At 36.5% G+C, this 15,345-nt stretch overlaps 1 long non-coding RNA gene across 3 annotated transcripts in view; it reads right to left on the bottom strand.

Moving 5' to 3' along the window:
• Positions 1-1,178: 1,178 nt before the first annotated feature.
• The window catches only part of LOC105481708 (uncharacterized), a 59,539-nt gene continuing 45,372 nt past the window's right edge, over positions 1,179-15,345 (bottom strand). For 2 of the 3 annotated variants that reach the window (XR_011614715.1, XR_011614714.1), the window contains exons 3-5: positions 6,847-6,890; positions 1,626-1,701; positions 1,181-1,289 (exon numbers count right to left, since the gene is read on the bottom strand). This is a non-coding gene — a long non-coding RNA (uncharacterized lncRNA). Of the gene's footprint in view, positions 1,290-1,625; positions 1,702-6,846; positions 6,891-15,345 lie in introns of all 3 variants that reach the window. The other variant, XR_987137.2, reaches the window with a different exon arrangement.

Here is a 15,345-nt window from a genome sequence, read left to right as displayed (position 1 = left end):
GTTGCAGGAGTCCTCATGCACACCATGTGGGGCCTCTTCATAGATGTTCGAATGTCCTCATGGCATGGCCACTGGCTTTCCCCAAAGCAAGCAGTCCAAAAGAGAGTAAGACAGAGCCCACAATGTCTTTTATGAATTAGCCTTGGAAGTCTAACATGGTTACTTCCACCACATTCATTAGTCATTAGGTACAGCTCACATTCATGGGGAGGAAAATCAGGGCTTGTCTTTAGATAGAAGATGTGTCAAAGAATTTGTGGACATATTTTAAAATCATAGCACTACTGTTGATGTACTAAGTCCGTGACTCCCCCAGGAGTCTCACAGAGAATTGACTGCTTGCCCACCTATATTACCTTTGTGGGTAGAGACTCCAGTAGTGTGCTGGTTAATGTTCAACCAGTGGCTTTCTATAAAACAAAATGTATGGATACATATATATGTTCTAAGTTTTACTGATATGAAGAATGTGTAGCACAGAATTTACAAATAATAAGATATACAGTATTATTTATTGTAAATTCCATAGAACCTATTGTTTTTCACAAAAGGTTTTAGTTTATTTTTCCCAAATGCTTGTATCGGTAACATTTTCTATATCACTTTTTTTATGTCCAGACAATCAACAAAACAGTGAAAAAGCCCAGCCTTGTAGCATTTGCCAGTTATTGTGTAAATGTCCCCACCATGGTGGATTTCAAGTTACCACTATGAGATCACAGAATGCAGAATTGGAAAGAGATTCACAGCAGCACCCTATTACACTATATTTTCACCATACAAATGCAGTTGATGTAAATTAACTGAGGAGCATAAATAATAATAAAATGAAGTTAAATAATTAGGAAATGATTTTGAAAATTGTGTTGGTTTTTAATATAAGTAAGTTTATGTGTCAGCTTTAATAAAATCTGTCTTTAACAACTAGCTTGAAGAATTCTTGAAAAATTAATAATCAGCTCTCATAGGCTAGTGACAACTGGCTTCAGCACACTGCTGACTAGAAACACCTTTGCCTTCTACCACATGTGGAATTCCCAGTATTTCAGCAATCAGAATTGAGCTTCTGAGCAAACCAAGAAAAATAGCATCTTATGTAAGAGACAGCAATTTGAGAGAGGAATATCAGTCAGAAGAAACAAGGGGAAAGTAGAACTTGTAAAAGAGAGATGAAAATTTGAATTTTTTAAAAAGGCATCATTAAGCAGATTTAAGTACAACACAAAAAGTTAAAGAATTTAGTAGATAAATAGGATGAGATGATCACCACTGAGACACAGATCAATGATCTGGAAGATAAAAACAAATCATAAAAATAAAAGTATCTTGAAATTTTGCAAAGTACATCATAAATCAATGCATCAGGGATTATGTGTCATGACAAAAAATTTTATAGATACTCAGAATTATATGTCACCGCTTACTATGCAAATATTTTCTATTTTTCCTAGCTTTAAAATATGCATATGGGCCAGATGTGGTAGCTTATGGCTGTAATCCCAACGCTTTGGAAGGTCGAGGTGGGCAGATCATTTGAGGTCAGGAGTTTGAGACCAGCCTGGCCAACATGGTGAAACTCCATCTCAACTAAATACAGAATAATTAGCTGGGCGTCGTGAGCATACCTGTAATCCCAGCTACTCCGGAGGCTGAGGCACGAAAATCATCTGAACCTGGGTGATTCTGCACTCTACTTGGGCTCTGTCTCAAAACAACAACAACAAAAACTATGATATTTTTAATGAACTAAATATTAATATACTAACACAACATGGTTTTATGATTACTGCAATTCAAAAGTCATAATAAATTTTAAAACTAAAATCCTCCTGTACCTGTTGTGGTACATGCAGAAACTTTTCCTGTTCAACACACTTATGTGGCACTATATAGGAATATACCAAATAGCTCAGGTACATAATGAATACAACTTTAAAATTTATATTGAAATGCTAATCTTACTTGCCAATATTAGTGGCACATTAGCATAATTTAACTTTTATAAAATTATGGAAAACACATTTTAAAACTATTCTTCTTAATATTAGCAAATTGCATTAATGGCATGTACCATGTGCCAGTTTGTTTCCAAATCAACAAAATGTACCTTGATATGCCACTTCAGGGCCAGCAGAGGGAGCTCATACTTTTTTATTATTTTCAACTTAAAAAGAAAATCTTTTAAAAGCTACTATGTTATAACTAATGAGTACCAAGAAAAAAGACAAAAAAAAAGCTGCTGGATTCTGAAAAATAATGCAGTTGTTATTTAAATAATGAAAATATATTAGTAAACAAAACACTTCATACTTTAGGTTGAAATAATAAATCTATTCTAAATAAAAAGATATTAATGATATTTATTTTATGTAAAAATGCCAATTAAAATTTCATACTTTCAAGTTGTTTTTCTTTTATTATAATTTTTTTAGAAACAAGGGTGTCACTCTATCACCCAGGCTGGAGTGCAGTGATGTGATCATAGCTCACTGCAACCTCAAACTCCTGGGCTAAAGCAATCCTCCTGCCTTAGCTTTCCAAGCAGCTAGGACTACAGATGCATTCCACTATGCCTAGCTAATTTTAAAAATTTTTTGTAGAGACAGGGTCTTGCTGTGTTGCCCAGACTAGTCTCAAACTCCTGGCTTCAAACAATCCTCCCACCTCAGCCTCCTGAGTTGTCGGGGTTACATGTGTGAGTCACTGTACTCATCTGCACTCAGCTATTCAGTTTATTTTTCCAATAGCCTTTACTTAAAAAAAAAAATGTTTATAAAAGAGATTTCTGGAGTAAACTAAAATGGAAACCTTCCAGCTACAAGCATAAAACATAACAGATAAAAAATGACAAATATGACACACTTCAAATTTAGTTATCACACATGAAATTAAACACATAATTTAAATACATTCCCATTCACTCAATTCTCAGCCCCTCCAAAGACACAGATAAATGCCATTATTCGTTTCTTTTTCTTTTCTTTTTCTTTTTTTTTTTTGAGACGGAGTTTTGCTCTTGTTGCTCAAGCTGGAGTGCAACGGCGCAATCTAGGCTCACTGCAACCTCCATGTCCTGGTTCAAGTGATTCTCCTGCCTCAGCCTCCCGAGTAGCTGGGATTCTGTAATACACCACGCCCAGCTAATTTTTTGTATTTTTAGTAGAAATAGGGTTTCACCATGTTAGCCAGGCTGGTCTCAAACTCCTGACCTCAAGGGATCCACCCGCCTTGACCTCCTAAAGTGCTGGGATTACAGGCATGAGCCTCCACATCTGACCCATGATTAGTTTCTTATGTATCCTTTCAGAATTTCTTTATTAATATACAGACATATATGAACATAAAATCTTACTCTAATCGAATTTTTCTTATGCAAAAATAGCATATCATACACACTATTCTGTATCCTGCTCTTTTTACTAATATATATTGGAAATATTGGCATAAGTCTATAGTAGTGACCTTACTCCTTTTTTTTTTTAGGTGTGTGTAGTGTATAGCAGACAAATTGTAAGAATATACAGTAATTTATCTATTCCCATTTAATAAATTTTTTCAGTTGTTTCCATTTTCAATTACGGAAGATTCTCCAATAATGAACTTGTATATATTTGCCATTTTCTACATGTGAAGACTATGTGTGTGAAGGATAAAGTCCCAAAAGTGGGATTGCTAGGTAAAAGGACATAAGCATTTGTAATAATGATGGATACTGCCAAATTACTTCACTATGAAAATTATAGCTACTTATACTCCCTCAGGAGCAATATGTCTATTTCCTCATAATATTGCCAACTGAGTCTTATCTAACTTTTGATGTTTGCCAGTCTGATAGATGAAAAACGTATCCTCTAAGTATAATGTACTATTCTTATTATGAGTGAGTTGAACATCTTTAGAATGTGTCAAAGCCATTTGTATTTCCTTTCTGTTAACTTTCTGCTCATTTTTTGCTCACTTTTAGGATCCTTTCCTTGTTCATTTGTAGAAGGCCTTTATTGAGTAGGGAGATTAGCCTTTTGTGATATGTGTTGCCACTTTGTTAAGTCATTTGTCTTATGGTTTTTATTTGGCATGCAGTTTTCATATATATGTAGCCAAATTTATCAATTTTGTTTAATGCCTTTTAGATGTGGGGTCATAGAAAAGCCACCCCTAACCCCATAGTATAAAGAATTCTTCCATGTTTTCTTCTAGTATTTTCATGTTTTATTAAATTTTCATTGAAATATTTAGATTTGGACTTTATTCACAAATAAAGTACTGTGTGAGTTAAGGATCCATATCTGTTTTTCCAAATGGTTACCAAAATGTTCCAGTACCACTTAAGCCAAATAGTAAATTTTCTTACACTTCTGATTCTATTTCTGTAGTTTTTACTGTAATCACTGGTGCTTATATAATTTATTTTATTGCTCTGTAATTCTGGCCCTTCTTCATTGCTCTTCCTTTTCAGAGCTTTCCTGGCTATTTGACTGTTTATTTTTCCTATGAGTTTTAGGATCAAACTGTGTACTGAAAACAAAGTTGATATTTGTTACTTGCTTTTTATTAATATTTTAAATAAAATTTGTAAAAATGTATACATATAATACTAATTCTTACTTTTCTATTTTTTAATGTCTTTCAGAGGCAGTTTACAGTTGTTTATATACATATATTGCATTCTTTTTAGTTTTATCTTTTTTGTTGCTATTATAAATTGGATTTTTAAAATTACATATTATATTGTAATATGTATATAAGAAAGCTCTTTATTTTCTACCTCACTACCCTACCGAATTTTTCTATTCTTATTTTGGATTTTCTGTGTACTAATAGTAATACTACTAGTGATAGTTTTAAATTCTTTCCAATTTTGTACCTCACATAGATTTCTCTTGTATTATTTATTTTTTCAGTAGCTAGACTACAATAATAATTATAGCAATGAGAGTTGGCAGACATGTCTTGTCCCTGGCTTTAATGAGAAATGCTTGTAAAGTTTGATCACAATTATGATGCTAAATTTTGGTCAGGGATAGGTAAAATTTTCATTTTAAGGAAATATCAATGAATTTCTATTTCATTAAAATTTTTAAAATAATAAGTAGTTGTTGGATTTTGTCAAATGTCTGTTCACCATCTGTGGAGGTCATTATATGATTCAGGATTATGTTGTTTTTCATTGTATATGTATTAATATTATATGTACTAATAAAGACCTGTGAAAGTTGTCAGAATCAAAATGGGAGTTATTTGTGTTAAAACCCTGACAAATGGAGTCAGGGAAGGCCATGAAGGAAGAGTTGTCATGCATGAATGCCTGACAACAAGAACTATCACAAAAGACTGCAAAAAACACAACCTTGCACGAAGGGCGTTGCAATCTTACACACACAAAAATACTTCCGTGAGGTCGTCTGCCCAGCAACTGCCTGTCCAGTCTCAGACTGGTATCACTCTTGTTACCGATCCTTGTAGCCAAGGATAATTATCTCAAAACAATTATTTAATCCTCCTCATTTTTCCTTTAAAAAAAAAACCTTTTTCTTGTTTTAACTCCTTGAGTACGCACATAGTTTACTGTGGCACATGTATTCCCATTGCAATATCCATTCTCTAATAAATAGCATTTTTTAAAAGAGAGCCTCTCTCTATGTTATTTAGGTTGACAACTCTAAGATTGAAGCTTTCTTGCATTATTGGAATAAATCCCAAATGGTGATAGTTTTTTTTTTATTGCCATCCTGGGTTCTCTTTGATACCATTTGTTTAATATTTTTGTACCAGTATTCATGTAAATCAGTATACAGGTTTCTGTGCATTTTTTCAGATAGTGAATCAGTATTTACTCACTTTATCAAAATTAACTCAATAGTTTTTTTTCTCCTTGCTCTGGAACATTTTAAAACAGCACTGGAATTATATGATCTTAAAAAGTTTAGTTAAATTCCCCTAGAGCTGTCTGGATCTGGGCCTTTTGAAGAGTTAGGTCTTTACTTCCTCTATTTCTCCTGTGGTAGTTGATCTCTTTAAAAGTTTTCTGTCTTCAGAGTTCAGCTTTCACAAATAATTTTCCTAGAAAATTATACTCTTTTTCAGGTGTTCTAACATTTTGGCATAGTTTTAAGCAAACTTGTCTCATGATTCTAAGTTCTGTTTCTTACTTATTTTCCCCTTTATTTTGTATTATTTTTTCTTGATTATCTTAGCTAGTTAACTGATTTTCCAAATTACTCTGTAACTGTATTCTTGAGCTCTACTTTTTCTTTAGGCTTTCTAACTCACCAATGTTTGTTTTTATCTGTGTTAGTTCCTTCTGTTTTCCTTTGCTTATTTTGTAATTCCTTGTCAATCCTTTGAGTAAAATGCTTGATTCATTTATTTTCATTTTTTTTCTATAACCATTAATGCTAGACATTTTTCTTCTCAGAATTTCTTGAGAAAATTGTTTTAAAATCCTAGTTAAGCTTGCAACAAAGAAAGTACTATGCCACTAGTAACAGAAATGAAAAAGAAAATTCAAATCAGAGTCATAAGGGCATGAGCTGAGGCTTCTGGCAGCCATGGTAGGGAGGAGGGAATATCTCATAAATCAAAACCTCAAGCCTTTACTGATGTAGGTTTTTAGTCTTTATTTATATTATCTGTGTATGTATACATATTATGAAAACTCATTCCAGAAAACTGGACTAAAACTAGGTTAGTGATATATCTGGCCTGGATACTTCCAACACTTCAAAATCAGGACACAATGAAATTCCAACAGAGAGAATGTGATCCAACCAGGATCACCTCCTATTTTAAAAAATTACGTTTCTATAAATACAATAAAGATTTAAAACAGCATAAAAAGAATCTTACCTCATGCCAAGATATTCGAAAATTTAGGTGAAAAGGACAATTTCCTAGAAAAAATGAGGAAAAATTAGAATTCTGAATAGAACTAAAACTGACTAAAAGATTGAATCTGTAATTAGAAATCTATCCACCAACTTACTCTCTGTGACACAAATGCAATTTATCCAATATTCACTTTACCATCGTTAAAATACCATCCTTCCATGGCAATGGAATGTTTACCTGAGCACATTACACTTAATAAGTGTGAAAAAAGAGTGAATAAGCCACTATGATATGTAGAAGTGTTATAGTTTTGTTGTTGTCATTAACATGAGTTCATTATTTGTTTATATTATGTCTTGATAAAATTTACATATAGTGACATGCACATATCTTAAGTGTACTATTCCATGAGTTTGAACAAATGACTGAGAAAGAAAATACAGAAAAATACTATCACCACAAAAGTTGCCTCATACTCCCTTTACAGTGAATGCCCACCCCTCCACCCATAGACAACCACTGTTCTAAAACAGAATCATACAGTATGTACTCTTTGCATAAACTTTCTTTCACTTAGCATTGTTTTAGAGATTCATCCATGTTGTTGTATATATCCGTATTGCATTCATTTTTATTTTTGAGTAGTCTCCATTGCATGAATATACCAACATTTTATCCATGCTCTTGTAGATACTGTTTTGCTTTAAGAATTAAGAATAAAGCTGCTACAAGCCTACAAGCATTCTTGTACATATCTATTTATACATATACATTTTTATTTCTTTGGTGTAAGGTTTAGTTTATATTTATTTGAAAATACATGTATTTCTTATTTGTGAAGGATCTTTTCCATGGATATAAGTTTTATAGTAATCTTCTTCCAGCCCTTTAAAAATGTCGTGCCACTGTCTTTTTGGTCTCCCTTGTTTTTGAAGAAAAGTTGGCAGTCACTCATACCATGATTCTCCTATATGTGATGTGTCATTTTACTCTGGCTGCATTCAAGATTTTCTTTTTCTTTTTGATTTGCAGCAATTTGATTATGATATTATTTTCTTCGTATTTTTCTAGTTGAGATTGTCTGAGGTTCTTGATTTTGTACGTTTATATTTTTTAACAAATTATTAAGTCACATATTTTTTCAGGTTCAGTCCCACTTGCTTCTCTTTCTAGAAATCTGATTTACATATATTAGATTTTTTTCAATTGTCTCACAATACCGTGAGGTTTTTTTTTTCAGTTTAATTTACATCTTTGTTGCTCTCTGTTTCTCAGAGTAGATAATTTTGATTGCTGTATCTGAAGTTCAGTGACTTTCATCATCTCTAAACTGCTGTTAAGCCCACACAGTATTTTTAAAATTTCAGATATTATTTTTGTTTTTTTCTCTGATACTCCCTATTTGTTCAAGCATTATGAGCATATTTTCTCTTATATCCTTGAGCACAGCATAACAGCTGCTTTAAAATCCTCTGCTAATCCCAACATTTGAGTCATCACGAGGTTGGTCTTCATTGATTACCTTTTCTTATAAGTATGGCCTGTAGGTAGTAATTTTCCATGTGTTCTTGAAAAAATCATATTGTAGAGACTTTGGATTCTATCATATTTCTTAGAAGATTATAAATTTTTAAATTAACAAACTTTATTTATTAGAGCAGTTTTAGGTTCACAGCAGAATTGATCAGAAAGTTCAGAGACTTCCCATACACTCTTGTCCCCATACATGCACAATCTCCCCAACTATGGACATTTCACACCATATTAGAACATTTGTTAAAATTGAACTTATACTGACACATTGTTATCACCCAAAATACATAGTTTACACTAGAACCCACTCTTGCTGTCGTACATTCTATGAATTTTGACAAATATATAATGACATTTATTCACCATTGTAGTATCACACAGAATAGTTTCACTACCCTAAAAATCCTCTGTGTTCTGTCAATTCATCCCTCCCTCTCCACAAGTTTTGGCAACCATTGATCTTTTTTGGTGTCTTTAATTTTGCCTTTCCCAGAATGTCATATATTTGGAATCATACAGTATGTAGCCTTTTCAGATTGGCTTTTCTCACTTAGTAATACACATTTAAGGTTTCTCTATGTCTTTTGATGACTTGATAGCTCATTTCTTTCTAGTGCTGTATCTCATCTGTTGCCACTTTTTTCCTTTAAGTGTTGACTTATATCCAGCTTCTACCTGATTTTAGTTACTCTCCAGTTCATTTAGGTAGTTGTTTTTAAAGCAATTTTAAAAATCAGAATGTATATTGAATGGTTATTCTGATGTCAGTGCAGATAATTAGACTTAGTGAAAAAGATTTAGATACAGGAAGCCCCAAGGAACTGACTAAATGATAATGGCCTAAAATGGGACAATAATAGTAAACATAAAGAGAAGGTTAAAAGTTGAGGAGATCTATGAGCTCATATTGGCGAAGCTTTTTAATTCTAAACTGCCACACATTGACCTATCCAAATTTTTTGTAATAATATGGAAAAGATGAGATTAAAAAGTTGAGATAGTAGTGGCCGGCACTGATTGCTTCTCACCTAAAATTCATAAATGAAGAAAAATAAAGAGAAATACCTATCATTTTAAGCAAAGATATTGTTACATAATTTCTCCTTATATCACATCCACACGAAATAACCAAAGTATTTCATTGATGTCTGATTGCAGAGAAGTATCATATTAGCAAGAAATGTTGTCAGCTACTAGAAATAGAGACCTAACTACAATGACTCAAATGCCTAAGATTATATTATTTTACATTAAAAAATGGTTCAGAAATGGGAGTTCCACAAAGACAGCAGGAATCTAGGCCTTTCTTAATACATGTCTTTCATCCCCAAGGTTATAAGATGGCCACTGGAATTGCAACTGATGGCAGTGGTGGCCCATCTGGAGTGGCCGCTGTCATGATGCTGCCTGCAGCAGGGGAGGCACAGCCAGGGCTGCACGCTCCACAGAGCCGGCAAGAGCTGGCAACAGGCAGAAGTCCCATCCCCTTCTGAGCTGGCAGGGTGGGGGAGCCTTGTGCTCCCTGGTGCAGCTGTGGACCTGGGCATCTCTGCACTCTCGGGGGCCGGGAAGTTCCTGTGCTCCCACAGGCTCGGAAGTGCCTAATCCCACTGCCTGGCCTCTCCCGACTCCTGGCCCCTGCTCCAATTTGGAGCAAGGTTATGGCCTATCCCAGGCACTGTCATGACCTGGCTGGGTGTGTGCATGCCCTGGGCAGTGCTGACAACCATCCCCCTGCCACTTGGGCCCCTTTTGGACTTTGGGCTCCGATCAGCATGGGAGGGAGGCCAAGGAGGGTTAAGGGCAGCTCTGCATGGGCCTGTAGGCACCCCTAGGCATGAACAGCCTCTGCTGTTCAGAGATGGCGGATTGATGGCAGCAAGAGGCAGACAGGCTCCTGGGAGAAAAGGGGCGGGTTCCTGGTGAAGCCCCACCTTCAAGCCAGGGATGGCCTGAAGCCTGAGGGCTTGGCTGCCAGTTCTGTGGACTGGAGTGAGAATTTACGGTACATTTTCTGGGCCCACCCACGGCTGCCTATGGACCAGTCAGCATGCACTTTCTCCCCTCTGAAGCCCGTAAAAACCTCAGACTCCACCCGACTTGGCAGATGACGGGACAACCTGCCTGAGGAGAGGAGCTACCCACTGAGGGTCTCCTCTGAGCTTTTCTGGCTCTCAATAAAGCACCTTTTTGCCTTGCTCACCCTCCAGGTGTCTGCATACCTAATTCTTCCTGGAGGTGGGACAAGACCTCGGGGCCCGCTAATGACGGGATTAAAAGAGCTGTAACACAAACAGAGCTGAAACATGCCCCTGCACTCGCCATGTTGCGGGCGATGAGGAGAGAAGAGGGAAGAAGAAAAGAGCTGTGGCCCTTTGGGGATCCCAGACCTGGGGGCTCCCTAAGCCAGGGCTGTGACACCTGCTCTTTGGGGTCCTGTGGTTCCTGGCATCTCCAAGCTTCCAGGTAGCACTGTGTTCCCCCTGGCCAGATGTAGATGCCTGCAGCAGAAGCCACGTGCAGTACATCTCATCCAGCCTCAGCCTTGCACGGAGCCGGCACCTATGCCAGTGCCTGGAGCTGCCTGCCCCACTGCAGCAGCCAGCATGCCTGGGTGTGCACAGCGGCTGGACCCCGCACTTGCTCGCCCACACACCCCTTGCTACTCTGTGCCTGGCTCACACTTGGCAGGTGTGGGATCCGGGCTGGTAGCGCGAGCTGAGTGCAGCCTGCCAGGCCGAGTGGGTGGAACGAGCCCAGTGGGAGCAAGTAATACTCAGGCAGAAGGCACTGCCAGCCACAGAGGTTTCCGGCTGGTGAAGTGACACCCTAAGGATCCCATGACACAACCATCATATGTCCATTTCAGGCAGGAATAAGCAGAGGCGCAAGGAGCAAATGAACTCATCTGAGCTTCTGTTAATAAGAGCCTTCTAATAAATTCCATCCTATAACTTCTGTCTATATCCCTTTGGCCTGTATCTAGTTACATGGTCATACCTATCTAGGAAAGAGGCTGTGAAGTGCATTTTTAAAGGGGGGGTCATTGACATCTTGAATAAAACTGAAGTTACGTTGCTGAGAATAAAGGGGGAAATGGATATTGAATAAACAACTAGCTATCTCTACCACATGCACCATATGATTTGGTCAGAGCTCTATCAACAAACTTAAGCAAAAAGAGGAAGAAGAGGGAGAAGAAAAAGGAGAAAGAGAAGGAGACAGAGGAGGAGGAAGAAGAGCAGAAGAAAGGCAAGGAAATATATTGACCCACATTAGCAAACCTCAGGTATCTCTATATAGGCATATCCAATCTAGGTGCTTAAATAATCATTAAATAAAAGGAAACTTATTCCTTTTATTTCTCAGCTCTTCTTTCAACTGGATTGGAAACAGGCTTAGACATATCCCTTCCTCAAGTTAGTGAGATAGCTGCGAGAAAGACCAGGCTTCCATTTTCCCAGTTTAGCAATCCCAGTGGAAAGAGATCACCCGTTTCTTAATAATTTCAGTATGAGTTATGCGTGGGACTTATGGTCCTTGGTATTACATTTCGTTCCTGTAGATAGGACATGTGCTGCTTTGATTGGTCGGACCTGCTTCATGGACCCCATCTCCCTGGGTCAGTCCCAATTAAATCAGATAAACTAAGTTGGTGGAGGCATATTTTCTGAAAAGAAACTCAGCATGCTGATGCCAGAAAAAGGGTGACTAGATGCCAGGAAGGCAAAAATAGTATGCCTGATGCAGAGGGTAAAAACTTGGAAGAAAAAAATTGTAATTTAGGCACTTCCAGTCTAGAAATGAAAAGGCAAAATAGGAAACATACTGGATATTCAATAAATTCCTTGTATGATTTTCTAGTGTCTTTAATAATATTCAATAATACAATATCCACAGGGAGAAAGTATACCACAAGCCAATGCCAGTAATACTGTGAGTTTTCTGAAAAGCATTTACAGTTCTAAAACAACCACCAAAATATCAAGAGGAGGATTTGCATAAGCACACTATTTTTAGGGATATTTATTTGTGGCAACTTCTTTAATACCTAAATCATGGAGATTCAAAGAGATGCACAATCATAAGTTAATCCTGTCAACACTCGGTAATACAAGCTCTGGGAAAAGATTATGAGGAGAATAGGGCACAAAGCAATGACGTGGTTTTTTCCAAGGTCATGAATTGAATCAGTGGCCAACCAAAGCTGCTGACTCCCAAAACACATGACTCATTCTTTTCCACATTTTCCATACCTTATTTTAGTTTATCACAACGATTGGTCTTTCTTTTGCATGTGATTGGCAGAAAATAAAGATGGCCATATGTTTGAAACTGAGCATCATCTGCCCTAGGGAAGTAATAAACAAAACACGAGAGCACAAAGACTCAAATAAAGAAGCAAATGGGGCACATCAAAAAAAGTCTATGGAGAAAATTTACCCCAGTAGCTAAAGATAACTGATAGTAGAGTATAAATTGAGGTATCAGAACTCTCAGTGTTCAGTATGACAGTGAGTACACTTAAGACTAAGTGCCTTTTTTTCTCATTTAACATAATTTCATACTCATAGAAGTTTCAAGAACTGTAAAAAGAATTTCAGAATAATCTTTACCCAGATTCCCCAAATGTTAATTTTTATTTCTTCTTATCCTCCTCCTCCTTCTTCTCTCTCTCTATCCCCCTCCCCCCCAACACACACCATGCAAATACATTTTCTTAACCATTTAAAAGTAAGTTGAAGACAAACATTTTTCCAAAGAAGACATAAAAATGGCCAAGAGGTATATATAAAAAGATGCTCAACCTCACTAATAACAAGGGAAATGCAAATTAAAATGACTGTGTGTTATCACCTCACACGCATAAAGATGGCACCCATAAAGAGATATTAAGTATTGGCAAAGCTGTGAAAGAAAAGGAATCCTGGCACACAGTTGGTGGAAATGAAGATTGGCATAGACATTACAAAAACCAGTGCAAAGTTCCTAAAGAAATTAAAAATAGAACTACCATATGACCCAGCAATTTCTCCTCTCTGTACATACCCAAAGAAGATAAAATCCCCACCTCATAAAGATATCTGACTTCAATGTTTATCGCAGCATTAGTCACAATAGTCAAGATATGAAAACAACCTAAGTGTCTATCGACAGATGAATGGATAAAGAAAATGTGTGTGTATGTCTGTGTGTGTGTGTGTATATATATGTATATATATATGTATATATATACATATATATATATACACACACACACACACACTGGAATATTATTTGGCCTTACAAAAAAGGAACGCCTGCCATTTGCCACAACTTGGAACAACCTGAAGAACATTACGTTAATAAGCCAGACAGAGAAAGAAAAATATTGCATGACCTCACTTACATGTGAAATTAAAAAAAAAAAAAAAAGATTTCAAATACACACAGCTAGAGAATGAAACAGTGGTTACCATGGCAGGGGAGGCGGAGTGGGGGAGAAATGGGGAGATGAAGGTCAGAAGATACCAAATAGAAGGTATGTAGGATGAACAAGTCTAGAGATATAATGTACAACATGAGGACTAAAGTCAATAAAATTATATTGCATTAGAAATTTTTAATTAAGTAGATCTTAGCTGCTCTTACCACAAAAATAGAAACTATGCGAGATAATAAATATGTTAATCAGCTTCACTATAGTAACCATTTTACTATCTGTATGTATGCCATAACATGTTGCAACTCTCAAATATACACCATAAAATTCATTTTTAAAAGGATAAGTTGTAGATAAAATGTCTTTTTCCTGCTACACACTTTAGGGTGTATTTCCTAAAACCAAGGACATTTTCTTACATTACAGCGTAATTATAAAAATTAGGAAATTAACTCTGATATAATACTGTTACTTAATATACAGCCCTTATCTCTTTACTTGCCTATATTATGGAATTCCTGAGGCTTTCTTTGTAGAAAGTCTTTCGTGTATTTCATGAAGCTGCCTTTTTTTTTTTTTTTTTTTTTTTTTTTTTTTAGATGTAGTCTCGCTCTGTCGCCAGGCTGGAGTGCAGTGGTATGATCTCGGCTCATTGCAGCCTCTGCCTCTCGGGTTAAAGCGATTCTTCTGTTTCAGCCTCCCGAGTAGCTGGAATTAAGGTGTGCGCAACTACACCCAGCTAATGTTTGTAGTTTTAGTAGAGAAGGGGTTTCACCATGTTGGCCAGGATGTTCTCTATCTCTTGACTTCGTGATCCGCCCCCCTCGGCCTCCCAAAGTGCTGGGATTACAGGCATGAGCCACCGCGCCTGGCCTCTTTTTTTTTTTTTTTTTGACAGAATCTCACTGTGTTGCCCAGTAGCTGGAATCACAGGAAGGTGCCACCATGCCTGGCTAATTTAAAAAAAAAATTTTTTGTAGAGACAATGTCTTGCCGTGTTGCCCACGCTGGTCTCAAATTCCTGGGTTCAAGCGGTCCTCCCATCTCGGCCTCCCAAATTGCTGTGATTACACGCATGAGTCACGGTACCCACTGAAGCTTATGTTTTTAAGGGTATGGGACAATTATTTTGCATGCTGTCCTTCACATTAGGGTTTGTCTTATGTTTTCTCCTGATTAGATTCAAGTTATATACTCTTGGCAGGAATACCAGAGAAATGATGCTGTGTTCCTCTCGGTGCACCATCTTAGAAGGCATTTGCTGTTGATTTGTCCTGTTATTGGTGATGTTAACCTTGACCATTTGGCTAAGTTGATGCCTGTTGTGTTTCTCCACTTTAACATTGTTATACCCATTATAATTAATAAATGCCTTACACAAAGATATTTTGAGATTACATAACTATCCGGTTACTCCTCAAACATTTTCACACTAGTTTTTGTATCCATTGATGACTCCTGCCTGAATCAATTAGAATATTTTAAAAATTTCTTATTTATACATATTTGTACATATTTATAGTGTGTATGTGTAATATTTTGATACATGTATAGAATGTACA

This window comes from Macaca nemestrina, chromosome 16 (genome assembly GCF_043159975.1).
Source record: "Macaca nemestrina isolate mMacNem1 chromosome 16, mMacNem.hap1, whole genome shotgun sequence".
NCBI classification, from domain to species: Eukaryota; Metazoa; Chordata; class Mammalia; order Primates; family Cercopithecidae; genus Macaca; species Macaca nemestrina.
Note: the sequence above shows the minus strand (reverse complement) of the source record. Positions and strands in the feature narration are given on the sequence as shown.